This window comes from Protopterus annectens, chromosome 6.part0 (genome assembly GCF_019279795.1).
Source record: "Protopterus annectens isolate FY-2018-M chromosome 6.part0, PAN1.0, whole genome shotgun sequence".
In the NCBI taxonomy this organism is placed as follows: domain Eukaryota; kingdom Metazoa; phylum Chordata; order Ceratodontiformes; family Protopteridae; genus Protopterus; species Protopterus annectens.
In genome coordinates this window covers 1,873,339,697-1,873,367,523 of record NC_056737.1, presented here as the reverse complement: position 1 = coordinate 1,873,367,523, position 27,827 = coordinate 1,873,339,697, and positions in this window count along the sequence as shown.

Here is a 27,827-nt window from a genome sequence, read left to right as displayed (position 1 = left end):
ACAATACAATCCTGTGTTGATAACTCTTCATTAAAGAGGTTTTGTTGAAATACATCTTCTGAATCACCTAAAGGCATGACTGCCCTTGTTCATACATCCACCTCTTGCCATTGAAAAGGCTCCATTGCCTCTTGCAATCCAGCAACAACACCATCTCACTTTTTATCAAGCTCACCATTTTTGCAAGCTTCTTCTACCATGATCTCCTTACACATTTCAACAACCATGCTGTTGACTCCATAATCACTAGCGTCAAGAGTTGCTAGCATTTCCATTTTTACTTTTTCACTAATGCCTCCCAGCTTCTACAAGCCACCTTCACACTCGGAATGGAAGCAGGAAGTACAATTGCAAAATGTGTTCCCATACAAAAAGAGTAGGGGAAATTACCAACTTTCCTCATCAAATTTCTCCAAGTAGCAAAAATGCCACATTGGGTCTCCCCTGAAAAATGTCCTCTCACCTAGTGAGAGTAACTCAATCAACAAAATGATAAATAAAAACAAAATCTCTGGTCATTTGATTAGAAACTGCCAGTGGGAGCAAGTTTTCATTTTTTTAGTGATTGTTTTTCTTACTTGTGTGAACAGAATTTCAAATATATTGTCAGGTATCTGTAAGCAGCGGTAACAGTATCAACTGTCCACAACAACAATTGATGCATTATTTTTAAATTGTAGTGATAAGGGAATGAAGCATGTGTGAGAGAACAGCAAGTTGAAATAACGTACTGTATACATTACGATTTTTAAAGCAGATCAGTGGTAAAATGCAGATATGGACAGGCAGATTATAAGAAATCAAAGCAACATTAATTGATCATTGTTAGACAATCATTATCAATGCTTGCCAAGGGCAGAAATGAATAAGTGTGAGGGCAGTAAACTGACACACAATATTGTGGTCATTATTTCTTCCACTTGGATCACTGTAGATATTTATTAATTTACTGTTTGTTAACTAGGGTAAACATACTGGACAGAGCCCATATTCAAATATGACACAGGGTGAGAAATGCTATCAGTTCACAATAACTGTTACAAATAAAGGTATGAATGTTGCAGTTCAAAAATTCCAATATGAATCACATATTTATATAAAACATTATAAATGCAAAACACATACTTAAGTATGCACTATATGAATTTTGTGAGTGTAAGACTTTTCAAGCTAATAGTGCAGATTATCCTAGTTTAAAACAGTATAAGCAGACTGCATGCTATGCAAACTGATTCTTAAGATGATTTTTTTTAATTCATAGAACTATTCATAAACATTTTTTGAAACTGCATGCATTCATTTTGTGTAATATGATAAGTATGCCACCATTCATTGTCACAATGCATTGAGGTAATAAAGAGCAGCTTACAGATGACTGCAATCACCTGTGAATGCTGCACAGGTGGACAGAAGGACATTGGTGCACTATATGTTCTTCTGATGTGAACAGAAGAATCGATTTGTGACATGACAACACTACACAGCATAGCAGGGAGTAACTATTTAATAATATATGATTCTTCTATACCCTTAAAAGCAGATGCTCCTTGCTGTCCTATGCTCAGCCATCATATGCCACATAGTGCTCTCTAAAAGTTTAACATTCATTTGAATGATGACGTGATGGCAGTGCGATGATCTGGTGCTCTGTAAGTTCCCATTGGAAAAAGTATAGGTCTACTGCATTACTGACAACTCAGTTGCTGATACAGTTTTTTTTTTTTACTCTGCAAAGGAGTTTCTTTTATTTATTTTATTTATTTATGTATATATCATTTGTTTACTGGGATAGTATGCCTGAGATGAATAGCAATCCCCTTTTCAGTGGAGGCTTGGCAGAATAGTTCCATAGAAAACATAAAACTTTCATTACAATTTAATACAATACATTACATCAAGTGAAACAGTTTTGTTCCATTATTACATAAGATATATAAGTAGAAAACACATATCATAGTATAGACAAGTATAACAAAACAAAAATGTGGATGCTTTGCAGTAATTATGGAACATGAACACACCTTACTATAATTGTACATTACACAGAAACTAGTGAGGATGGAGATAAAAACAGGGCAGAAAATTGTGCAGGTTGTTAGCTAATTCATAGGTATATCTAGCACTAATGCTGTTACTCAAGTTCTATAAGCTAAACAATACAACAGAATAGAAGAAGGATTGGCATGGTCATGACAGCATCAGTTGGTGCATGGTACGTTCCTCATTTGGGATCAGATTGTATGGAGTCAGTGTGCTATTTGTGTACTGCATATGAATCTGGGAAGGCATCTGTATCTGTATTCCACAGACAGGATACTATACTACAAAATGGGGAAATACTGCATACAATGGTTACCACATTGCATATCAGTGTTTATGTAACACACAGAGCTTTGGTATTTGAGTCTGTTGAAGGCAAACCCATTTTTATTTGGCACTTGGTTCATGAATTCAGCCCTTAGTTACATAAAAGATAGTGAGAGTTTATTCCAGATTATCACTAAGAAAAAGCATTAAGCTTTGCTCCCACCTTACTCTTGGTCTTGGAAATATCCAGCATCTTTTGCTTTGATGATCTTAATCCTCTGCAACTGACACGGCACAGTAGTAATAAAGATGAGTAATCACATTGTTGCAGAAATTTATGAAAGTAAAATCATGCTATTAATGCTAATGTTCATAGGTTCATAGGTTCATAGATTAGTACTAAGCTAACTGCCCTTGTGAGCCATTTTAAGCCTAGCCAATTATCCCTTGTGAGATTCAAACCCTGCACCTAGTGTTTGTAAGGCAAACACCTTAACCATTAGGCCACCCTCCCCCCTTTCTTTTGTTCTTTAATTACAGTTCATAGTTTATACTCCCAGGAGCTATTCAGTGATGTACAAGAAAAAAGATTAATAGAAAATTCTGTATTATATTTATTAGCTGCATGGGTATCACTGTTACCAAAAGAACAATAGAATAAAATAATTTCGAATTAATGAATTCGAGTGAATGGTGGTGTTAGATTTCAATGGTTCTAATAGATGGTACCAAAGATCATACATATTTGTATCGGCTTCCATTCCAGAAACTTTCAGCAGTTAGCTAACCAAGCACCTTAGTATGTCATACAGGTAAGGGATTTGAAACATCGGGTTAGTCTTCCTATAATTCTGATCTCTTTGAATACTTCCATAAACTGTCAGATGCTACAAAATAATATTAGGAGCACATTTATTTAATGCTTATATGTGTAATGTGTGATTTATTGTATTATAAACAATAAATTTAAACACAAAGCAAGTCCAAAATGTCAAGTTTATTAAGTGCATTTTTCTTACTTATGACAAAAATTTCATTATAATACATATGAAAATACAACTACTTAAATACTATCTAAAATGTTATCAAAACTATCTACTCATCATGCCTATTTACAATTTCATGCACCTATGTAAAACTATGAAAAATGTTAACGACTCAGTTTAAAAAAAAAATTACCACTGATGAAATTATTCAGTCCTGGTATATATCCACAATTGTGCTTAAAATGATACTCATATTCTTTCTTTTCTAGAAAAGTCTTCACATTTCTTCTCCTAATGTGTGCATTAAATCTACCACAAACAATCCACTTGTTACATTTAATGGAATATTTACACAAATCATAATTATTATATTTATTTTATATGTGTCATAGATACACTGCTGCAGCTTCTACATCATTTTACATGTGAAGAAGCTATTGTACCAAAACCACACAGACACATATGCCACAGTCTCTGAATTAACAAGTACACATGAAAAGATACATTCATATTTGAAAGAAGAGAGGTCCCTCATTTACAAAACTGATTTGACAACAAGTATCAAGTTCGAGCATTCTGCATGTTCTTCAAGGGTTGGTTATTATACAAGTTTGTTATATTTCCCAGTATACTGCTTTTCTTGTTTACTACTACAAGCTTAGCAGTCATCATCTTCACCAGCTCACTACTTCCCTATATTATTATAGCAATAACCCATGCCTGGGTGTGGGTAATGCTGGATTTACTCACGATTGGTGTGGTTTGGTCACGGGGGCGAAGCCCGAGTGGCCAAACAAAGCCAACCATGGGTAAATCCAGCATTACCCACACCCAGAAGTGGGTTATTGCTATTATACAATGACATTATTTAAGAAAAAAAATAATTACTTTTCTTAAATAATGGCATTGTATAATGCCTCCTTGCTGCCCTTCCGCAGCTGTCTGGTATTCTGCGGCAGTTCTGATGTACTGCGTATGCGTATGCCTACGCAGTACATCAGAGCTGTGGGCAAAAGCAACGGAGAAAGCAAGATCTCCATTGCTTTTTACGAACTGTTTTGCTATGTTAAATGGGTTTAACATAGCGAGACAGCTTTAAAAGAAGCAACGGAGAAACAGTTGCTTTTTTAAAGCTGTCTATCTATGTTAAACCCATTTAACATAGCAAGACAGTTTTGAAAAAAGCAACGGAGAAAGCAAGATCTCCGTTGCTTTTTACAAACTGTCTCGCTATGTTAAAGGAGTTTAACATAGCGAGGCAGCTTTAAAAAAAGCAACGGATAATCTCCATTGCTTTTTTTAAAGCTGTCTCACTATGTTAAATCCGTTTAACATAGCGAGACAGTGTGAAGCAATGGAGATCTTGCGTTCTCCGTTGCTGTAAAAAAAGAGTTATAGTAATGGAAAAAGTCCGAGCGACCAGACCTTTTTCCATTACTATAACTGATTTACAACGTGCATACTGACCAATCAGCGTGCACGTTTTTGAATATTAATGAGGGGTCATTGTATAATTTCCAGTTTGTGTTGATAATCTGCTTGATGTTAATGGCACCTAAGTAATATTCTAGTATCAGTGCATTTTTATAGTTCAAACGTTTGTGTTCTTCTCAGTGAACTTTATTTTTTCTCACCCTGTCTTTCTGTTTTTAGACAGGATGAGTATGTATTTGCTATTCCACTTATCAACAACATCTTTAAAAAAAGAATAGCTAATGTTTAACCCTGACAGATTTCATTCAAAAACAGAAAAAGGCTTTCAGGTGATTCCCCTTCTTTGTCAACTCGTCATTGTTATTTATTAATGTAAAAACTTTTATTGTCTAATTATTCTAGCATTCTCTTTAATATGGCCTGAATGACGACTGATAATGTACATATAAAAGTCTTTAAATTCCGATCAACTATAAATGCTAGATGCAGATTTAATCTTAAATCATTTACATTAAAATTTGACATCTAGAAACACAGTCTCTTCAAATGAGCTTATTGTGATAAAAACTACAGTACTTTAATTCATTTCAATAATAAAAAAGACCAACATGCTTGATCTCCTGCCCATAGAACAGAAAGATAGTCTGTAAAGTCTGTCTAGTAAAATAATATCATTGAAACCACTAATTTTATTAAACCACCTTTTCCTTCCAGTCTGCCATTACCAAGTTGGTGAAATTATTATTACTGATAACCCCATCATGACACATTTTGCTTCCTGAGAAGTTCTTTACCAAAGTAAAAAATAAATAAATAACATTACTCACATAACATAGTATATTCTTTTCACCATAAGAAAATGCAGTTTCTCATTTTAAATAACTATACAGCATTTAACCCTATTTCATGTCAAATTACTGAATATAGAACCATTGTTCCAGCTGTGACAAGAAACAGTCTCTTACAGGTTCCTAGGTTCTTAGGTAATACTTGGCTAACTGCCTTTGTATGCCATTGTAAGCCTAGCCATTTTCCATTTCTGTGCTCAAATTAACCTATTCCATTTGGTTACAGATTGGCCTTACTCATCCCATGCTCAATAATTATATATAACTGGGATCATATCATAGATAATTTGTTACATGTGCCTGACCAGATACATGTTAAAGGGGGCAGTAGATTCAATGACTAGTCTAATGAGGGCTGAGTAAAGGGAGGCAATGACATCCATAGAGCTAGATACAATCTCTTTTTTTTTTTATAATCTGTGCTACAAAAGTAGACACATATTGGTCAAACATTAGGTCACTGTCCACATAAGTTCCTAAATCACAAATGACTGAGTCAACTCTTAGGGGTGTATTGTCAATGTGGTAGTTCCCCTGGGTAGATGACTTCCAAAAGGATACAACAATGCATTTTTTGGCATTTATTTTCAGTCCATTATTTTTGCATCAGTTATTTTTTTTTTGGGGGGTAAACCTTCTTGTATGATGGCTGAGTCATTTAGGGACTCATTGACTGCTCTTATCTTGGAGTCATCTGCAAATCTATTTAGCCCCAACTATTTGGTATTGGCTTTTACTTCAGAAAACTAGATTCTAAACAAGAGGGGTCCCAACACAGAGCACTGGGGGACTCCACTGGTGACTGGTCTCTTTGTGCTGGTAACTTCCCTGATTTTGATTTGCTGCATGCTATCTTTGAAACAGCTGGCAATCCAGTGGGTGATATAGAGGGTTTATCCCCAATTTATTTAACTTTTCTTCTATACCTGAAAGGAGAATTGTGTCAAAAGCTTTGGCCAGGTCAAGGTATGTGTATGTACAATTTTGGCTTTACCCTTTGCTTTGGAGACCTTTTAAAAAATCCACCAGGTTGAGCAAGTATGACCTGCCCTCGATAAATCCAAACTGAGATGGGTCCAGTGTTTGCAGGTTCCTTATGTCCTGCATGATTAGTTTCATGATAAGCCTTTCCAAGGCTTTGCATATGAGGCTGGTCAGACTTGTGGGTCTGAAATTGTCTGGATCTGTAGAACATCACTGCTTATGCAGGGAATTGACTGTAGCTGTTCTCCATTCTCTTGGTATAAAACATGTATGAAGGCTGAGACTGAAAAGTGTTGTTAGGGATGCAGCTACATCATGCTTTATGCTATTTAAGATACATCCAGGGATATTGTCGGGACTCATCTATGAAGTATTTTTAACTTTTGATAGCACTTTTAGGACTTGGTCTTGTATGATAGTTGTATGAAAGAAAGTTTCAAGTATATCTTGAGGGACAAATGGAGGGGAGGGAAGAGTAAAGTTAACAGCGAGTAGATTCATTATATCTTCAGCCTCAGTGTAGATAACATTGTTCCCATGATATTATGGTTCCACTGTGTAGATTTGTTTCAGGCATTTACCCTGTGCTTGTTCCTATGGAAAAAGAACTGCATCTATGCATCCATTTATATACTGGTATAGTGTGGTGGTGGACTTTTCTGTGTATTCATTGGAGTTAAATGGATAAGGTAAAGATTTGAAGCTTGCCAATGTATCACTTAGGAGTAGGTAGCTTGTCTGAAAGAAATTTCTAAAGGTACCTTGGATTGAAAGGATCTCTGGTTTCAATTTTATTTCAAAGAAAACTGCTTTATAGTCTGAACTAGCAAGTAATGAAGATAGACAAGGAACAGGACAAGATGTTCTTATATTAATAAGGACAAGATCCAAGATGTTATCCCCCTAGTGGATACTCTGGCTAATCAGGAGTTTGTATTGACAAAGTCCATGAATCTCTGTTCTTGTGCACTTGTGGTGGTGTAGATTTCCCAGTCTAAAACTGGATAGTTAGATCATCTAGGAAAATGGTATTGGGTTTAATACTGAGTGATTCTAGTTCCTGTAAATAGGCATTATGTTTTTTTGTGTCATAGAGTGTGTTCTCTACCTAGTCAATATATACCTATTTGATGATCCCTTGGAGATGAAGAAGTTCTAGTGCATCATGCTGTTTTACCAGCCTTGATGTGAGTCTCTTCTGGATGAAGATTGAAACACCTCCACCATTTTTCACTTCCTGCAGTAGCTGGTTTAAATATGAGGAAGGCTATTACAGCCCTGCTCAGCAAGGGTACTCTGTGCTATTTTAAACCATGTCTCAAGTCATTACACAGACGTCAATGTCCTTCAGGGTAAGAAAGGCTTGTAGGGAGTGACAATCTCTGACAGTGATCTCACATCAGTCCTTTTCAGTGCTTGTAAGAATTGCCAGGAATTATAAATGCATGACATATATCTTTGAACAACTCGATTACATTTTCTGTCCACATACAGAGTTAGTTTACGTTTTTGCACCGGTAACACTGACACTTAGCATTCAGGGTTTGATATTCTGCATTTATATGCAATGTGGGTATTCTAAAGAATACTACCCTTAAGTATAACATTGACAAAAAGGTATACACATCTACGGTCATTGAATTTCCCTGCAGCAAAGGTAATTAATGATTCTATAATCTTACTATAAACTACATGTTGCATCATAACTAATCCCACCCTTAGCTGTGTTTGTAAAACATGCATCTTTATAAGGATGTAATGATGTAGTTTCTAATTCATGTTTAGAAAAAGTGCCAAATTCACATTTAGAAAAAGCACTAAATTCTTTTTTAGGTTTCTGTTAAATACATTTTTTTATCCATTTTGAAAGTACTTTCAAGCACCTGTAATGCAGGTATGAATGCAGGATAAAAGTAATGATTAAATAATTTTCTTCATGCACCATTACCACTATTAGTCCATTAAATGTCATGTAATAAGTATTTTAAATTCATTCATGAGTAAACAGTTTCAAATTACAAATTAAACTTATCATGTAGATCCACTTAGTAGGCACATACATGAAATCTTTCCTTTAAAATATTCATTTCAGCTTTCAGAAATGTAATAGTATTATACCAAGATTAAGCCTTAGGACAGGCCACAAAATGACGAGGTACAACCAAAAGAAGAGCACATCTGATATGTAGCCTTGCTGAACATACTATTTACTTTTTCTCACTGTCACATGGCACACAGTTAAGCAATTTGATGAAATACATTGTTTAAAGTCATACTGATATATATGATACCCCCTTATTGCAAAATAAAAACATAAACATGATCTACAATTATGTCATAAAAATGCAGACTACTACTATGTGCCCTGTGTATTTATAAATTCAAAGAGGTACTGAACAACATTTAAATTATCTTTTATTTCATGGTATGCAATAAATGTACCTTATAGTTCTTTTAAACATATGAACAGTAGCATAGCAAGGGTGGGGCAAAAGGGGCAATTGCTAAGAGTACAAACTGTTCAGGGGGATCAATAGAGGGCTCTGCAGTACTTTTCTGTACTAAAATGCTGGTTCAGAAAGGCACTCGAGTTCAGTGTTTCTATAGAAATCCAATGATGTGAAGTTGTTCTATCTCGCCATACATTCTTACTGATAGGTTCAGAGCTGATCCTTGGCTCCGGCTCGGCCAACTGCAAAACCTCGAGGTCTTCAACTAGCTCAAGGCCCACTCCCTAACCCATGATGCACCTTGTGCTTCCCTCTGATCAAGTTTGCCGCTGCAACAGATCGGGAGTTCTTCGACAGCTCTGGCCAGTGAAACTTTGATATTTCTTTTAAAACAGTGATAGTTTACTTTGGATAGTTAATTTTTGTAGTTGGTTAAGTTTTCTTAATACGATGAACATAGATAATTAGGAATAAGTAGTGTGTGTGTATGTTTTACTACTTATTGGTGGCCGTGTTTTTTCTAGGCAGTTTTTTTACATCTATCTTCCTTAGAGTAACAACCTGTTTAAATTAGAGATTTGTCTGGATATTTCTTTCTCCTTATCCATAGTGTGTGTTAAGCCTGCTAGATTTTAAGGCTAGTTGAACCTGGGCCCAAGTTTTAGGGCCAGTAGTTCCATATTCTTCTTCTTAGTGTGTGCTTACATATATTGTAGAAGTTACAGCTATAATTCTGTATGTTTCCTTCTTTAAATTTATTTTATTTATTTATTTATTTATTTATTTGCTGTTGGTTAACCAGGATAGTCCATTGGGCCAAGTGAACCCTTTTTCAATGGAGTCCTGGGGAGAAAAGCTCCATCAAAAATTACATGTTACAGAGATTTACAATTACATATCATACAAGACATAACAAGGTACAGAGTTTATTATCAGTAAAGTTAAACAACAAAATATAAAAAATAGCAAAATAGAAACAAAATTATATCATAAGAAAACCATTTTTTTTTTTTTAGAAGGATAAGGAAGTGAGTAGATAGATGCAGAAGGCTTTCAGGATGATAAGTATTATTAAGAAATTGATTACTAGCTGTAATAGAGAAAGTGAGAGGTGGAAGACTGTAGAGAGTGGAGAATGATTATGTGGGGTGGGAGCAGGAGCATTCCCATGTGGATGTTAGGTAGGAGTGGAGTGATTTTTTAAAGGTAGGAAGGCTAGTGATGGTACGAATGGGGGGAGGGAGGGAGTTCCATAGGCGTGCTAGGGAAAAGGAGAGGAGGTTATGTCCTGGAGGGCGAAGATGTCTGTAGACTTCTATTAAGTTTTGATTAGTAGATGAAGTCTTTGGGTGTGGTGAATTTTAAAGGTAGTGGACAGGGAGGGACAGAGGGATGATTGAAAAATGAGTTTGTGTGCATATGTTAGCTGAGTATAGGAGAGGTAGTTGGGAAGTTCAAGCCAATTTAGTTTGTGGAGTGGTGCACAGTGATGTGTTGAAGATTTATTGCTAGTGGCGAATTTGGCTATTTTATTGTAACAGGTAGATAGTTTTGTTTTGAGAGATGATTATAGATTAGTTAAAAGAGGGGCACCATATAGAAGTGAGGGTAAGAGAAATGTGGTAGAGAGATAGTAAATTTTTCAAGAGTTCTATAGTGTTATTACATGTTGTGTTATACTTCAATCATAGTTAGATATTTGATAGTTCTGCCATGTCTGAGCAAGAAAAGGCTAAATCAGGATTTAAAAAATGTCCTAAATGTGAATAAAAAATGTCAATAACAGATGGTCACATAGAATGTGTTTATTGTTTAGGTGAAGTATACCTACAGGAGAACTGTGCCATCTGTCATTCATTTAGCTATCGTGTTCTTCATGAGTGTAAGGATAAGTTGATAGCTAGGGGATTACTGAAATCTTCCTTTCAGGAATCATTGGATAAGAGCAAATCACTGAACAAAACATCCAAATCTTGAAAGACCTTGTCTTCTAAGTCTTCTTCTGGGTTGGAGCCAAAAAAGGGTTTATCAACCTCAAAACTGATTGGGACTCCTACCTCGGCTCCACTGCTTTCGGAACCGGAGGATGTTACTGTTTGTAGGAGCCAGTCCCCGATATTGGAGCCAGTATCTCCTACTTTAAAGTGTCCAGTCCTTCAGTCACTGGCCTCTTCCATAGCCTTTTCCCAGTCCTCAAGGCTCTCAGATAAGGATGTGGATTGTGTGGTGCAGAGGCTTCTGTAGACACCAGTGATTGCCAAACTTTTATCGGGGCCGATCCCTGAGACTTCAGAACTGACAAACTCCCCCCCCACCACCATCTTCTGTTCCTCCTCTGATCCGTCTTGAAGTTTCAGAGGTGGAGTGCTCGGAGCTGATGATTGTGGAGCCTTCAGGCCCAACATCTACTTCAGGCTTGTCAGTCCCGACAACCCTGACATCTACGGTGCCGACCGAGAGGTCTAGGAGCTGACACTCACCGGTCGGGTACAGGGAGGATAGTCAGACCAATTTTTCGGTTCCAACCTTGCCTCTCAGGGCCTCGGCTCGGGTGAACTCAGCTCCAACCTCGTGCTCATAGCCCTCTGTTCTGGCACCAAGGGAATCTTTCATATCTTCGGATCTGGGGGTTTCTTCACATCGGGACTGAGGTCCCTTCGATACTATGAGGAGGGTGTTGTCCACGCTGACAACCACACTATCAGAACCAGTAGCTCCTTCCCCCAGAGCACCGGCGTCTACCTCTTTATCACATATCCATCTAAAGGGTAGAGACCCTCAGCCTCAGGAAGCCCCATTGGGTGAGCCCTGCTCTTCTGAGAACTCTCCAGAAGTTCCCACTGAAGAGGTTTCCAGGAAGAGACTTTGCAAGTGGAAGTATCTGGACTCCCCACAGGAATCTGTCACTTCAGACACTGACTTAGATGAGTCAAAAGGGTCCCCATGGTCCCCCTCAGAGGATATCTCCTTCGCAGATATCCTGGAAATTCTTAAGCAGAGGGGTGGCTGGAAGTCCCTTAACCCTACTGATGATGAGTCAGTGCTTCTGAAGGCTTTTGGGTCTCAACCCTCCACCTCTTGGGTATCTCCACCCTTTGATGAGTTGATTGAGCTAATCTCTCAAAGGGCGTGGGAGTCCCCCAATACCATGGAGCCTGTCCCTAGGAGGCTTAATAAAGTTATAACTTCCCCCCAGGATAAGACCTTCCTGACTAAAGGAGTGCCTGTTGATGCTATTTTGGTGGCAGCAGCCACCAAGAAGGAACTGTCAGAAACTTCTACGTCTGTCCATCCTCCTAAAAAGGATTCTAGGATCATGGACAGATATGGTAAGTGCATGTTTAGTTTAGCAACTTTTGCTCTCTGATCACTGAACTATCTAACACACTTCACAAGGTTGCAAAGGGATCTCCTGAAAGAACTAGGAGATACCCTACAGGGTTCAGTAGCTGCGGGGATCTCAGAGAAGGTAACTTTTCAGCTCACTACCCTAAATTCTCTTGTAAACTCTTCCATGCGCTTGGTCTTCTATGCAGCTGATGGAACAAGTAGGGCAGCGGGGACAGGAATTGCTCTTAGGAGACATTCATGGATGCACTTATGTTCCTTTGCGGAGCCCTTTAAGTCATCCTTTATTAACACCCCTTTTGATGGCTCATCCCTTTTTGGACCCAAAGTGAAGGAAACCCTTTCGAGGAGTCAGCAGGATGGAAAGACACTGTCTGCCATCGGAGTCCGCTTTTCCACCCCTACCAGACCTTAACCCAAAGGTCAGAATGGAGGGAAGATGTGGTTCTGTAAAACTCAAGGAGCTTTCCAGTACACTTGTAGTGAACCCCCTCTAGAGGCAGAGGAGTGGGTAACAATGGAAGATGCTGCCCACACGGCTGAGGAGGTCCGCAGAACCAGGGGGACAGAGACCAGTTCTTTGGCAAGCCCTATCAGTGGTCCTGAGAGGAGGCCCACTTGTCCATCTCTGGAGGTAGTCGGGGGATGCTTCTCTTTGTACCCAGATGCCTGGCTAAAAATAACAAAAGACAGCTGGGTACAAAACATCATATAGAGAGTATACTCAGTTCCCTTTGCCACCCCCCCATAAGGGAATTCCTGGATGTTTCACCCAGTCACAAGGAACAGGTAGCCTCAGAGATTCAAAGGTTGCAGGAAAAAAGAGTCATCCAACCAGTCCCAGCAGACCAAAGAGGATCCGGAACTTACTCAAGGTTCCTTTTAGTTCCAAAGAAAACAGGGGACTTGGGGCCCATTTTGGATCTCAGCAGACTAAACAAGTCATTCAGAAAAACAAAATTCTGGATGGTCATGCTACAGTCAATTCTTCCCTTTTTAGGGAAAGACCATTGGATGTGCTTGATAGATCTCCAGGATGCGTACTACCACATAAAAAATGGACAGGCCACCCAGAGTTCACCGGTGTTTCTGGCTGGGAGCCAGTCATTATCAATTTTGGGGAAAGCCCTTTGGTCTCACTACAGCCCCAGAGTGTTCACCAAATGCATGGCAGTAGTCACGGCTCATCTGAGATGTTTGGGATTCCTGGTGTTTCCATATCTAGATGACTGGCTCCTCACTGCCACCACCAGGCATAGGTTCATAGGTTCATAGGTTAGTACTAAGCTAACTGCCCTTGCGAGCCATTTTAAGCCTAGCCAGTTATCCCTTGTAAGACTCAAACCCTGCATCTTGTGTTTGTAAGGCAAACACCTTAACCATTAGACCACCCTCCCAACTCATACAAGCAAGCGACATGACTTTGAACCTCTGCAGTCAGTTGGAGATTACTATAAATTCAGGAAAATCTGCCTTATTGCCATAGCAACATACCGTTTTTATAGGATCAGTGCTAAATACCATTACTATGACCCTAAACCTTCCTCCAGAAAGAGTTTGTGTTCTACGAAATCAGGTTCTGGACCTGCTTCCAAGAGAAAAAACCCTGTGTCAATGGTACTGAAATTGCTAGGGAAAATGGTGGCAGCAATCATTGTGATTCCTTTGGGTAGGATGCATATGCGTGTACTACAATGGCTCCTGTTCACAGAATGGTCCTTTCAAGAACTCCCAATGTCACACAAAATCCTGATAATGAATTCCTGCATGAAGGACCTTCAGCGGTAGCTGACATCTCAACAAGTAACTCTAGGTCTCCCTTTTGTTCTACCCATTCCTATTGCCACGGTGACCACGGATGCCTCCCTGATAGGGGGGGGGGGCATTTTCAGGGAAGAAAGCACAAGGCACATGGAACAGATATGAGGCTCACTTGCATATCAATGTTCTGGAGATGAGAGTGGTACTTCTAGATTTGCAGTCCTTTCAAGACTCTCCCCTTCTGGGAACTATTGCAATTCAGACAGACAATATGTCAGTGGTCTGGTACATAAACAAACAAAGAGGAGCCAGATCTTACCCTCTGTGTTGAGAGGCCCTGAGAGTATGGCAATGGGCAACTTCCACCCAGTGCTTCCTGATAGCAATTCACATCTTGAGGAGATCCAATGTGATATCAGACAAGCTAAGCAGGGCAATTCTACTGCCTCATGAGTGATCCCTAAAAGAAGAAGTAGCAGAAAGGATATTCCACAGATGGGGGCCAGCCTTGTTGCAATCTCTTTGCAACTCCAACAAACTCTAAATGTAGCAGCTACTTTGGCCTAATCCCCCTTCCAGGGGATGCCCCAAGGGATGCACTTGTACACAATTGGTCCCTTGATCTCCTGTATGCCTTCCCTCCTTTTCCTCTGATACCCAAAGTTTTACAGAAAGCCATGACTCTGGGAAGGACTATCATTCTAATAGCCCCTTACTGGCCTTGTCAAATTTGGTTCCCCTTCCTCTAACCTCATCTTTTGGAAGAACCTTGGATTCTGGACCCAGTGCCAGCTCTCCTGATTCATTCATCAGGGCCTCTCCACCCTTCTCTTCTGTCCCTCAAACTGACAGTTTGGCTGCTCCAATTTCAAATATAGACAGGATTCCCAATCTATCAGCTGTGGCTCAATATATTTTAACATCCTCTCATAAATCGTCTTCCAGGAAGTTATATCTTAGTAAATGGAAGAGGTTATCTATATGGGTGCTTCAGAAGAATTTTGATCTGTACCTGGCATCAATTTCATCCATTCTGGAGTTTTTGACTAAACTTTTCAATGAAGGGCCAGTGGCAGCAACCATTAGAGTTCAATTGTCAGCAATTGCTAACTGTCATCTAGGTGACCAGGTGTATAATATTATGTCACATAGACTCTCCAAAGCCTTTCTCAAGGGTATTGTCCATTTGAGACCACCCATCAAAGCTCCAGTTATGCCATGGAACCTAAACTTTGTTCTTTCCCATATACTCCTGCCCCCATTTGAACCAGCCGCATCTTTCTACTTGAGATATCTATCATGGAAAACCATATTTTTAATCGCTATTACTTCTGCTCGGAGGATTTCAGACTTACAGGCCTTGTCCATTAAACCCCCTTATTTGATTTTCCATAATGACAGAGTCTCACTCAGGAAGAATCCCTCATTCTTACCTACAGTTTGCTCAGAGACAAATCACAAACAATTTATTGAATTGCCTGTATTTTTCCCTAAATACACTAATGAAATGGAACATATGCTGCACAATCTTAATGTTCACAGACAACTTTGATTCTATTTAGACAGGGCCAAACGTATAAGGAAAACAGATCGGCTCTTTGTTTTCTTTTCAGAGTCTAAAAAAAGGCACTCCAGTGGCAAAAATCACTTTATCAAAATGGTTATCAGATTGTATATCCTTCACTAACAGTTTAGTGAATACACCGTTACAACAGAAAATAAAGGCCCACTCTACTAGAGCTGTATCTACTTCATCAGCCTTTACGGCTAAATTACCATTAGATACTATTTGTGCAGTAGCTACTTGGTCAAGGCTTCATACTTTCATCACTCATTACAAAGTAGCTAAGGCCTCCAGGGATAGGGCTTCCTTTGGTTCCACTGTCTTGAAGAATCTTCTCCCGTGAGCCACCCAAGAAAGATGGTGCTTGGAACACAACCCATCAGTAAGAATGCACAGCGACATAGAACAACTTCACATAAAGAAGTTATGTACTCACCGTAACATTCCATGTGAGTTGTTCAACTCGCCTTCATTCTTATGTCCCACCCTCCAACCTCCATCCAGGCTTCTTGAGGATCGAGAATTTATTTATGTTATGGTGTTACTGTCTCTTATCCAGTTTCCAATATTAGCATATTAACAGTAGTATGTAGCCTGTTGGCAGCAAACAAGATCTGAGGGAAGCACAAGGTGCATCATGGGATAGGGAATGGGCCTCGAGGTAGTTGAAGACCTCTAGCTTTTGCAGTTGGCAGAGTCGGAGCCGAGGATTGGCTCCGAACCTATTAGTAAGAATGAAGGCGAGATGAACAACTCCCATGGAACATTATGTTGAGTACATAATTTCTTTTTCTTTTTTTTTTTTTTTTTTGTTTTGCTCTACACTGAGCTGGGGGAATGAGATATGCATTCATGGGGTTGGGAAAGCTCAATAGATGAGCCAGTTATGACTCTGCATATAAAATATATCAACTATATGCCCATATGTACACAAATATATCCATATGCTCTTTTTTATATTATATTTATTAATTTGTTTTCTTTCCTGAGTGAACTGAGTACAGAATTCACATTTTCATTTAGCTGTTATGTTTAACTAATTTTGCCTACCTTTCTCTAATTTAGATAATGTAAGAAAAAGTATTTAATTACCAAATATTACAGTCAGTTAATAATCCTGACTACATCAGTGGATAACTATTAAAAAAACCTGGTGAATGGATGGTATAATTACATTTTAAAGGTCATCTATCTCCTAAATTAGATTAAACCTCATTGTTCTATAGTTATAGCTCACAATAAAAAAGTTTACCATATTCTATTTTTCTCCAAGTAAATTATGCATTTTATATACAACAATGGAAAACTTTAAAAAGGCCATTATTATTATTATTAATTAAATAATAGCTTTATAAGAGAATTAAAATTGAGCTTTCATACATTGACAGTATTTATTCTGGCTTTTAATTGCAAAAACATGAATGTGAATATGGCAGTAATGATCATTTTCATAAATCTACCTGTTTTTGGATGTTTTCTCTCACGTTATATAAAGAGCTTTGTCTTCAAAATGGTTTATTATACTCTTGTGAAAGAGTTAAGTAATTTTACTTTGGAATTGTCTACAAAATATCCTCAGATTTTCCTCCTAACTGCAAAGACAAGTGAGGGAGAAGTTGCATCTTGAATTTAATGAGAACATTTCCATTTTATTGTCATTTTTATGACAGTGCATTCAGATTGAAAATCTCCCTTAGGTATTTCAAGCTATTTGTTTTAACAACACTAACTAGTTATGCTTTTGATAGGTTTTCTACATGTTTCCATGAAAAAATTGATAGCTATTATTTTGCTTTGAATGGACAATTGGGAAATTCTGTATATAGTCAACTTCCTGGGCTTACTCTAACTGTAATTTGTCCCTTCACAAAATGGTCATATCTGTGCAAAGCTTTCAGATTTTATGTTAAAACTTTAGGGGATACTTTGATTGACAGCTGTATCAAGCACTGCTTGAGTTAATAAAGGGAAATATAGATTCATACCTGCCATGTCACTGAAGTGCAAGTCACTGATGTCTTGTCAATGAATAGACAAAACCTCGAAGGGCACAAGATGAAACTGCCTACTGGGTAAAAGGAACTTGACTGAAAGGCTGGCAAAGACAAATTCTTTTCAAAGTGCACCACAAAGAGACTTGTAGTTCTAGGATGACAGTCACTCATCATAACATGCTGTACACTGTCATTTTACAGTACTGTGTCCTTAAATGGTCATCACTAAGAAGATATATTACACAAAATGTGTGGACTAACAACAAATCTTTAGTGACAGTTGACTGTTAGCAGCTGAAATTCACACACAGACACACACACACACACACACACACACACACACACACACACACACACACACACACACACACACACACTCGCACACACAAGCACATGTAAAGACACAAAGACAGTACAAATAGAATCAAGTAGACAGACACAGGAATATAGCTCATGATCATATAAGGGAACAAGTAGATGCAAAAGAAAAGTGTGGTCTACAAAAGTGCAGTGGTAGCACAGTGTAGGTGAAACAGTGATACAATGGGTCGCATTGCTGGCTCATAACAAGAGTTTTTTCAGTTTGGTTCTCAAGAGGGGTGCCATCATTATAGAGTTAACATGTCCTACTTGTTTTTTTATGGTGTCCTCTGATTTCCTTCCACATTCCAAAAACATGCAGAAAACTGGATAAGGGTCTCTAAATTGCCATTAGATGTGACTGTGTGCATGTGTGATATAGAAGAAATACCTGACAGCATCCTTCCATTTCCCCTCTTTACCATTTACACTATGCAGGTAGCACTGACTTCCAATGGGGTCACTCTAGGAGTCAGATTTGACCCATAAGAAAGTGAGCAAGTAGAGTCTAGTGACTAACACAACAGCTGAAAGGCCACACAGGGATATAGAGTTCTGAAACATGAAGAGATTAAATCTAAGATGATTTCTCTGCTTAATCTAGCAGAAGCAAACCATAAGTAGATAAAAATCAGGCAGCAACTGAATGTGCCAAAAAACAAAAGAAAGAATATAAGGTGAAGGATCAGATGAGAAGGAAAGAAGTGTGGAAAAAGCATAAATAGAGTTGCAAGTACTTCTGGAAGAATCTCATGTTGATCAAGAATGAACACAGGAATGGTTAAGGAGAGGCAAATTCAAACCAAGAGATGAAAGGTTAATATTGGCAGCCCAGGATTGTGGGCTGCATACACTTTGGTTTATAAAGTCCATTGAACATGTGAGAGAAACAGACAAATATAGGTTTTGTAAAACCAAACTGGAAACAGTTGCCACCTCATTGCTGATTGCGACAAACTAATGGCAGAAGGACTGTACACTGAAAAGCATAATAATGTGGCAAGACTGTTGCACTGGGGGTTGTGCAAACATTATGGTATTGAAGTGGCTGAAAAACACTGGAAACATGAGCCATAAAACATCATAGAAAATGAAAAAGTCAATATCACATAGGATCATCCATTAACAACAGTTCAAAAGATAGATGCTAGAAAACCAGATATAGTGGTCCAAGAAAAGAAGACAAAAGTAACATTGATCATTGAAATTGCCACACCCAGTGACTACAGTGTCTTGTGTACAAAGAGACACAAAGTCATAAAATATAAGGATCTGCAGGCAGAAACAAAAGCAATGTGGAAGAAAGATACCCAGACGGTTCCAACAGTAATAGGAGCAACGGGTCTTATAAAAAAGAATTTACAATCGTATTTAGATATGTTGCCAACACATTTAACTCCATACGAACTGCAGGAGTCATTACCAGGCACATTGTGGGTGTTGTGAAGAGCACTGCTGGCTGACATCAGAGATTGAAACTATACTAATTTTATGTACTTTAATCATACTTTGACTTTGGAATGGGGTCCATTTCCGTCTTGGTGTTGGAAACCCAAAAGACTTGGAGAAATTAAAAAAGGGATAACCACATAGGAGCTGGAGGTTTCACAGCTGGTTTTTACAGATGAGTTATTGAACAGAGTTCTCATGGTGCTTAGGCTGTAGTAAAAGAGAAGGGCAAAATTGCAATATCCCCCATAAAAATGCCACCATACTAGGACAGGTATACCAGAAGCATAAGACCATAGGTAATATTCTAGGAACATACAGCAAAGAAAGGTGTGCATCAGCTGTAAAAGCTGCATAGACCATGACCACATGAAAATATAGATCTTGACACTGATAAAGCACCAGAAGGAAGGGCCAGGCCTTTTAGAATAGGTGCATTCACCTTTGTAATAAGGAAAAGCTACGCCTTACATCCACCTCAGCACTAATTGAATATGCATGTTGCTCATCATGCATACTTATTTCCAAGAACTCTTTTGTGGCCAGCAGTCATGTTAGTGGCAATGAAACAATGCTAGGGAGCATACGCATGCAGCTTATATGAGGTAAGGGCAAGATGAGTACAAGACTTAAGATACAGGAGATGTCAAATAGAGCTGATGTACACAGAATACAATGATAATAGTGCAGGTATACATATGAGGGAAGGGTAAATAGAGAAAATCTACTAAGTTACTGCACTGAAATGTGATTATGTCATATTGACACATTTTAAAAAGAAATAATTCCATACTGATGTAATAACAGTTAATCCTGTTTCTAATTTTTGACCCATGCATATGAACTAAAAATGGACATGCTAACAACTGATGTGAGAGGGATGCAATGCAACATTGGAAGAAAGGGGAGCAAATGTGATAGTAGTGTTGATGATATGTTGAGTTAAGATATCAGTTACCAAGGATAGTGGATACATTGGGGCTACTCGCATACACTGCAGTTATTGAATATGACATGTATATTCATGGAATGTATGTGTGATAACTGACTATAGTTTTTGATCTCTCTACTTCATCAATGACAAAATCCAACATTTGCATCTTTCCAGACTTGAAGACATGCTGGGACAAATATCAGAAAGATGCATATTAACCAGTGATGCCACAGAAATAGTCATACTGTGTGTGCCATGACAAACACAAGGATGGGTTTACAGCATTCCCTATTGTAATAGGTATGAATTCCATTGGAGGGTGCTGTCTTTAAACTCTTGCTCTCTGACTTTATCTTAAATACTTTCTTTGCCTTAACCACTCCTGTCTGATAGTTATCTGGCAGGCAGATGTTAGCTGATTCTAACACTTGTTTATCATGCTACATACTGCACAGAGCTGTTTTTTGACTACATCTGCCACATGACATAGCAATGGTTCTTATCACAAATACATGAAATCAATGTCTGAAGTAATAAAGGACAATTAAGGACAATTTGTGCCGTCTAATATTGTCAGAATCATAACAAGGAGGTAACCATGTTAATGTTCACACAACTCTTAGCAGTGAAGTATCAATGTTTCCTGGCCAATGAAGCTGGACAACAACAGCATTGTCCCAGAACTGAAGCACAGTCCATCTGTGTAGATATGCTATGCATGTCATTACTAAATCCAAGTGCTGCAAGACCAGTCATACCAAGACATACATAGAGCAGCTGTTTTACTGGCAGAAAATTACAAAATGACTTTATAATTCTTTCTACAGAGTAAAAAATTGAGAATAATAACTTCATTCAGTGTTTTCTGTGTAATGTCAGCACATTCATAGAATATTACCCTCTTCTGATGTCATCCATACAAATGGCTATTTACAAGCTATGTAATTCCACCAACTTATGCCATGTGTATGAGTCATATGCACGACAGTGGAAGTCTTACCCAAGCTGTGAAACTGCACCTATGTGAAGTCATTACATCATATAACTGTGTCACAAACAATTTCTGTGAGATAAAAGGACCGGAGGTTTATTTCATGGTTGTTGTTGTTGTGTCTTTCGGCTTTTCCCGGTTAGGGGTCACCACATCGGAACTCCGGTCCACTAATGATTGGCAGTAGATTTTTATGTGCCAAGTTGCCAGCCCTGATGCACAACCTTCAACGAAGGTACGCCCATTCATGCATGTCTCCACACAGAAGACACTTTAGCTGAAAATCGAACAGGATAACGTGCTACTGTGAGGCGACAATGCTACTGCAGCACCACCACCATTCATGGTAATTGTACAAAATATAACAGTTGTGGATGTCATTCATGCATAACAGCATTAGGGCACACACTGCTTACAGTCAGTCAATGTGTGCTTTGAACACCTGACTGTGTGATGACAGAAGTTAAATGCGAATGTGAAAAATTAACAAGCCACAGAACAAGTGTTGCTATAATTGTGACATGTTTGAGTCTTTGAAGCTGTCGCATCATGTTTTTGCTGCAAGGGTTATGTGAACCTGTAATTTATTTAAAATGTCTTTTGCTATATATATAAGTTCATAGGTTTGTAGGAGATTACTAGGCTAATGGCTTACAGGCCCATACAAGCCTAGCCAATATAAGCCGATTTTACCAATAATATGGCCCCTTGGGGCAAGAGGATGGCATGGAGTTGTGCCTGTGCATTGAGTATCTTACAGATTGCCCATGTCCATAAGGAACACAGGCACTATCCCAGGTGTGAATTTATGATTCCCCATCAGTTGATCCAAATTGCATTTGAAGAGGGTCAGGGAAGGTGCCTGTTTAATGTGAATAGGAAAACTATTCCAAATAAGGTACAATCTATGAGACACATATCTGGCTCTCCAGCATCTTTTTTTTTTTTGAGTCACTGACTAAGTTTAGATCCCTAAATCTGGTGACCATCATGCTGTTTGACTTGCGGATGTGTAGCAGCTTCATCAGGGCTGGATTTGTGAGTGCCTTGCAGATCAGGCATAGGTCACCCCTTAATAGTCGGTAGGAGACAGAGTAAATGGATATGGATTTTAGTCTATCCACATAGTGTTATTTACAACCTGTATTTTCTCTGTAAAGAACCTATGAAATCACTCCAGCTGCTTTAAGTGACTAGTCAAGTATATGCCAAATGGCACATTGTACTCAATTGTTGGTCTAATGAGGGCTGAGTACAGCAGTACTATAATTTCCTTGGCCATAGATGCCATACTTTTACTTATAAGGTGTGCCACATAAAATGATTTCCTCAGCACTGTGGACACATGGCTGTCAAAGTTCAGGCTAATATCTATCTGTGTGCCTAGATCTCTCACCTCTGAGTCTACTCTAAGGAGTATGCTATTCATGTTGTAATTTGTAGGGATTTTTGAATTCCCAAAGGGCATGATAATGTCTCTTTCTCTCACAACATTGCCTGCTGCTAGGTATACCCAAACAGATGTGATGCATAATGTAATTATCACTATGACTGGCAAATGGCAATCATTCACAATGTGTGGATAGCCACACATTTCTAATAGGAATCCCAGCCATACATGTGCATAGCAGATAGTTGGGTGACAACATTGTTGCCTGCATACACACTCACAGTCATACTGACACAAGTGCTTTTAAGAAGTAATGGCTGGATTTGAATAGTCCGCCTATGATCACATGGTACAGAACACTGCCTGAATTGCATCAGCCACATTAGATGTCATTTTACAGTTGTGGCAGTGAATATTTGTATGGATGACATCACCATTCTTTAATACGTTGATGTTCTTCTAAAAAGTATGAATGTGGTTGAAGTGTACAGTAACACTACACATGCTACATGCCTTTAAAGCCTTCTCTACACAGCACAATAGACAAACATGCACTTAGTCAGTCATTGCTGGAGTTAAATCACCTCCTTCTGTACTTACTGAATCTAGAAAGCACAGTATCAATAGCCAGCACTACAGGATAACCCATACTACAACTGATATGTAGCTCATTCTTGAAAGCATGATGTAACTGTTATGTTTCCAAAACTGAATATTGCCTTGGGGAAATACCATTTTATAGGGTAGCCCACTGACAGTGAAAATATGCCTCCTAAAAGTTTACATAATATAGGAAAACCAGTATTAGCCACAAGTGCCATAGGGAAAAAATACTTTTAAAGAGAGAAAGTACACTTTTGTGCTTTTTAAAGGAACACGCCCTATTTTTGTTTTTGCATTTGAATAGTGTACCCCTACTATGCATATGCAAACTTAACTTGCTTGTTTTTACCTACAGTCACAGGATTGTTATTCTTTGCACCCCATCTAGGCAATAGGATTGCATCAGTGAAATGTATAACATGTATTTTCATTTTGTACTTGTATCTGAGATTGAATCAATATTTGTATCTGTACATTGTATATTTATCTTATGGTTATTTATAAATGTGGAACATTTCTACCCTGGTCTCCACTGAAAAAATAAATTTTCTAACTGGACTTTCCTGGTAAACAAATGCAAAATAAATAAAATAATAAATTTTGACATGATGACTTCATCAGTGTGTTGCAGACAGGATGTTTACATTAAACACGGGATAAGGTGTAGATGGAGTCGTGTCGAAAGTTAAATTTATTCTCCTGTGTGGAAGTGGACACAAACACATTTGATGTTGAGGTGCTGCTTCACCTGTCATTAGGACCACACTCACACACACAAGTTCACCATTGTGAGACTTGAACCTCTTAATGATCTAGTTACGCAATCAAGAGAACACAGTACAAATCACAAGCACCACAAGATAAGTCTGACTTTGACAATTTGAAAAATGCACATTTATAATTAGTAAAACTGCACTGCTTGGAACATCTGCTACTGTACATCATAGTTTTTGGAACAAATGCATGATTGTGGACAGACCAGTGTAACAGCCCAGTGCTTGCCCCATGGAATGACATACTTCCCTTCTCAGATATATATACTGTCATCAATGTGGATTGCATTATTGTGAAAGCCATGTACCTGGTTCACAGTAAGAGGAGTCAATGACAACCACAATTTTAAAACAGTGGATTGTTAAACTAGCATTCATGCCAGTTCATTCTAAGATGATTGCATGCAAATAGTAAACTTTTATTGTGTTGCTGTCAGTCGTCTTGCCACATCCTTGCACAATATGCAATGCTGTGTTAGTGAGTGAACTCTGTGCACTACTGAATGGAGAGCAAATGCAGAAGGCATTACAAAAAACTTAGAGTGTACTACAAAATAACATATGTAATAGGCTTATGTAGTAAGGAGGAAAGATATTATTATACTATTAGCATGACACAGTCATCCATTTCACATTTGCTTGTAACATCACAAGTAGCATTTAAGTAACATATCATCAGGATTTTAAGTAATGATGATTGATCTAAAAGAGGACACAGAGAGAAAGACAAGACAAGTGGTTATTCTTGCCACAGTATCTACAACTACTCAAGGCATCAAAGTCTACAATATACTGTATAACTGTAATGATGATGAATACTTGTGACATATGGATAAGTTATCCAGAAAATTTGACACATATGTCCACATAACTCATGTTAATGCTTTTGTGTTAGCACACTCTGCAAAATGTCATATGCCATGAGATCCATAGCCTATTTTATTAACAATGAGATGAGGACAGTTTAAAACAACACATTTGTAGCATCAATTCACAGGGACTACAGGTAAGAGTTATATTATTTATCACATACTTAAGCCTGTTCATTTCATATACAACATTGTATGCCAATATTTATTCTGAATCCAGTCATGAAAAATATCTATAAACTGAATGTGAACCCTGTATTATGTGGATTCTTTTTCTGAGCTCAATTCATTTATACCTTGTGCCACAAACATAGCTGAAAGTTGGAATTTCTTCACTCAGTACTATCCAGGGTGCTGACATAAGCACATTGGCACCAGTCTCAATTGCACTAATGATACCATTCCAAATTATTTTTTTTTCACTTTTTACCTTAGGAAGTGAACTGTTTTTCACTGATAGGGAATGCTGCCAATCAAGAGTCTGGAATGCAAAACTGCCTGCAAACAATGCAGGAAAAAATATATAATGTAAAGGAAATATTTCTGATGTTACTTCCACTTTGTTGTCTTTCAGCATGGAACTATACTATTTACATATCAGTATATTAACACAAACAGCACTCTCTTGGGATTCGAACCATTAAACCAGTGCATAAATAGCATACAACTGAGATTACTATCAGTGTTTGACACAGACACAGATGTAATAATAATAAGAAAAAAATAGATTACATATAAGAAAGATTTAAGATTGTATCAATTTATATTACAACTGCAACAGAATAAGTTCTAAAATCTTTCCTTTGTTATTTGCTAGTAGATGTGTGGATGGATGTGATCTTGGCAACAATTAAGCTATTTCATCACAGCCTATAAAAAATATTTTCAACACTGCAGCTATTTTCCTTTATTTATTTTTTGAGAAGCATTCCCTTATCTATGATTTTCTAACAACAATGTCATCTGCTTTGCATTGCTGTTGATGTGTCTCAGTGAGTAAAGTACATCCTTATAATTGCAGAAGAATTGTTACTCAAAAGCAGAAAGTGTGGTCAAAAGCAATTCATAAAAATGTTAGAAATATTGTTCCCCTAACTCAGTCAATGTAATTCCAAAATTTAGTGTTAAGTCTCTTCTCCCTGACACACCCTCAGTAAGTGTACATCAAAGAGGACAGGAAGTAAAACACTGTTCCTGCAGTCAGAGTGAACATTCACACTTACAAGTCCACAGCAAGGATCATTCCTCAGTGCTCAACCTTGCTGAGGTAGGGCATGTGCATGCAATTATGTAGGTCTTTACACCATGTTTACATTCCATACAGTTAGTGCAGATTTTGGATTTCATGAATACTAGTGATTTCACACCTCATTTTCATGAGTGCTGAGAGGCCTGAGTTTGCAATATGATGGTAAATTAAATGACAAGGATCACCAGTGGCTGTGGAAAATCCTCCTCAATTCCTAGAACCCTGTGTATCACAAAAGGTGAGTCAAAGGATGGACAAGTAAAAAAGACCACAATGCAGATGCTAGGATATAGCACTTCACTATTTTCTATTTGTGAAAAATGAAAAATAAAACAATGTGATGTTACTTAATTAACTTAATATGCACTCTACTTGATACTGTATTTGAAAATAACCTCTTTATGTATGGACATGGCATATATTGGCAAAAATAGGGAGTGGCCATGGGCAGCCCCTGTGCAAACCACCATGCCAGCATAATGTTGGCTAAATGGGAAGTCCAATATGTTCTTGCCAATATTTTTTTTGCTTAGAAGTGCAATATTATAAGAGATTTGCAGATAATGTGTATTTTTTATGGGAAGGCACAAATGATCAGTTGGATGATTTTTATTTTTTATTTACATTTGTTTACCTTGTCTTTACATTTCATTAAAATTTGGAAAGTAGTACGAATTTTCTTACATTTACAATACAGCAGTCCAACACTAAGATTAACTTCTTGGATGTCATGCTAGAAATGGATGAGAATTGTCTAATCAACACAGTAGTGTATCATAAAGCATGTAAGAAGAACAATATTTTACATTGGACAAGTATGCACGTCTAAAATGTTTACAATAACATTAAAAAGTCAGATGCTACATAATTCAAGACTACATACTAGAGAAGAGAATTACATTAAGGCTAATGAATGTTTAAACCAACAGTTTTTACATAGTGGTTATACCAGAAAGGAGATTGCTACATCATTATTTGAAACAACTATATTAAGAAATACTCGAGTGAAACCTTATTATTCAAATAATGATAGAATTGGTGGTTTGCATACTGGTGATGTATCCAAAGTAACAGAGTGACCCTTACATACTCAAGTGAATTACATTATTTAAATAATATTATAAGGAAGAATTGGAATATTCTAATCAGTGATGAAGAGACCAGGAAACTAGTAGGAGTGAAGCCAGGATTTTGCATTAAAAACAGCAGAAATCTTAAACAGCTGTTATGTCATAAACAAGAAATGAATAAATGTACTAAGCCATTGAGAACAGGTACATATCCATGCAGAACTTGTACAGTATGTAAGCATATTTATAAACAGACTTTTATTCATCCTGTAAATGGGAAAAAGTACTCTTTACAAGCATATGTTGATTGCAATACTAGGAAAGTGATTTATGCTGCTTGTTGTAAATTACGTGATTCCTTTTATGTTGGCAAGACAACAGACAATTAAAGGAAAGGATTTTGAAACATATTAGTGATAGACTATCAGATATGAAAAGTCCGCTGACTAAACATATTATGGCA